The sequence below is a fragment of the Mus pahari genome, chromosome 23 (genome assembly GCF_900095145.1).
Source record: "Mus pahari chromosome 23, PAHARI_EIJ_v1.1, whole genome shotgun sequence".
NCBI lineage: Eukaryota > Metazoa > Chordata > Mammalia > Rodentia > Muridae > Mus > Mus pahari.
The window spans coordinates 4776671-4779156 of NC_034612.1; the positions used below are offsets into that span (position 1 = coordinate 4776671).

A 2486-nucleotide genomic window follows, 5' to 3' on the forward strand; every position below is an offset into this window, starting at 1 on the left:
GCTTATGATGCTTTGGGTAAATCCAGTGGTGGTTTCAGTTTAAAGAAATAATTCTGGGGTCTTCTTCTGGGAGAGGTTAGAGAAAGTAGAAACCAATGGAGATTACTCTGTAGGTAGGTGGGTGGGACTGGAATCATACTGTAAAGATGGATAGACTTTCATAAATATCCTTGCATGGGTCCCCATGTCCCAGTGTTGCATGGGGAGGAAGGATTCATCATAAAGAATGAATTCCTACCCATCCTCTGGAAAATACCAGGCCAGGCAAATATTCCAAGGTCTTTAGGGTCCAACAGAACTGTATTACAACCTTTAAAACAAGGCTCTCAAGCTGGGTGGTGATGGAGCAAGCCTTTAATCCCAGCACTTGGGAAGCAGAGGCAGGTGGATCTTTGTGAGTTCCAGGACAGTCAGGGCTACACAGAGAAACCCTGTCTCAAAAAGTAAGTAAGTAAATAAGCAAAAAACCAAATAACAAGACTTTTGTATCTTCATAGTTTATAACTTGTATTCCCCTGGGCCAACACCTCAGCATGTCCAAATCGAGCACACTAACTTATTACATGGGATAATGTTGAGTCATCAGAACTGATAATATTTGCTCACATTTGAGCTACCAAAATGGCAGTTGCCCGTGGTTGCCTTTAAGNTTACCTCCTTAATGGAGCTGATCTGAGGATTTCATGAGCCTGAAGATCTACATGACCATCACATCCTCTATTAATTTAGTTTTGAGGTGCGGGTGGGCGTGGCATAAGGAAGGTATAGAAAATGATGACTGTGATCCCAGCTCTCAGGAAGCTGAGGCAGGCAGACCACAAGCCTAATGACAGCCCAGGATCCATCACAGAGAGACCCTGTCAAGGAAGAAGAGGGGCTGGAGAGACGGCTCAGCAGTTAAGAGCACTGACTGCTCTTCCGAAGGTTCTGAGTTCAGTTCCCAGCACCCACATGGTGGCTCACAACCATCTGTAATGGGATCCAGTGCCCTCTTCTAGTGTGTCTGAATACAGCGACAGTGTACTCACAAACATAAAATCAATCAGTAAATTAAAGAAAAGAAACAAGGGGGGAGGAAGTGGTGGATGAAAGGGGATGAAGGAGGAGAAGGGGATTCCCCATGTTTCCCTTCTCAAAAGGTAGAGTTTCCTGACCAGATAGTTTCTCTTCCCAGGACCTTTTTCCAGAGACTCGAAGCCAGCACCAGCAATCTACGAGAGTCTGATAAGAAGTGAGGGCTACCCTGGAGAATTCTCACCAAGCTTCACAGAGTTACAGAGACATTTTGTGAAAACTCGTCCTGTTAAACTGAAGAACCTCCTACGGTTGGTGAAGTTCTGGTACCTGCAGGTAAGAGCTGGGAGGAGGTGGAGCAGAGGGTGCGCACGCATGCACGCACAGCCCACGCATCTCTTAGAAACTGGGGCTGGGGGTGTGGCTTGTTGGCAAGGTGCTTGCTTGGAATGAGTAAGGTCCTGGGTTCAGTCCTCCGCAACAGCAAGAAAGATGGAGTGGAGATACAAGAATTGGTGAGAGGCAGGATAAACAGTGAGTGACCTGCAGGGTCCTGGACCATATAAGAGCCCAGCATCCCTGTTAGTGAGAGTGTCTGCGCCGTGCGTAGAGCTTCCTGCTTCCAGTGACACCTTCGCCAAGGGCGATGAAGTGCTCACTCAGACGAGGACAGAACGCCCTCAGATGTGTGGCATTTTGATAACAACAATAAAGCCACCATGTGTCAGACTCATTGGTTCCCATGATCTAGGCTGTACGTGCCACAGGACCCCGTTTAGTCTTTCCGTTTTTGTTGGATATTTTATTTTCATCTCAAATGTTATCCCCTTTCCTGGTTTCCCCTCCGGAAACCCCCTATCCCACCCCCCCTCCACCTTTCTGGCTGTTTCTAATGGCATGNATCCTTGCCCTCACCCTGGAGGTGAGAAAACTGAGATGAGATTTGAACAAGAGTTCCTGACTCAAGAATCTGTGCTCCTAAGCAGTCCCAGGAAATGCTCCTCAGTTTAGCATTTCTCTTGCATCAAACCCATGTTGGGCAGCTCATAGCCACTGTCACTCCAGCTCCAAGGGATCCAGCACCCTCTTTGGGCCTCTACTTGCATTGCATGCACATAGATACACAAACACATGTANGCACATAATTTAAGAACAGTGATTTCTTTTTCTTTTTGCAGATTATGCATATAGTGTGTGTGTATATGTATGTATGTATGTGTGTGTATCTGTGTCTGTGTGTAGGTCTCAGGATGGTTGTCTTTCTCAATCTCCATATATATTAGGACAAAGACTTTCAGTTGACCTTAGACCCTAGACTTGTCTGCATGGCTGTCTAACTAGCTAGCTTTCNCTGGGGAGCCCCTGACTCTGCCTCTCAAGAACTGGGATTATGGACAAGCATGACACCACATCATTATGTGACTTCTAGGGATCTTTTTCCCACTGAGCCACCTCCCTGGCTCAGATTTCTG

General features: G+C 46.7%; 1 protein-coding gene across 1 annotated transcript in view; it reads left to right on the forward strand.

Annotated features, from left to right (window-relative positions):
• The window catches only part of LOC110313119 (2'-5'-oligoadenylate synthase-like protein 2), an 11940-nt gene that overhangs the window by 3156 nt on the left and 6298 nt on the right, over positions 1 to 2486 (forward strand).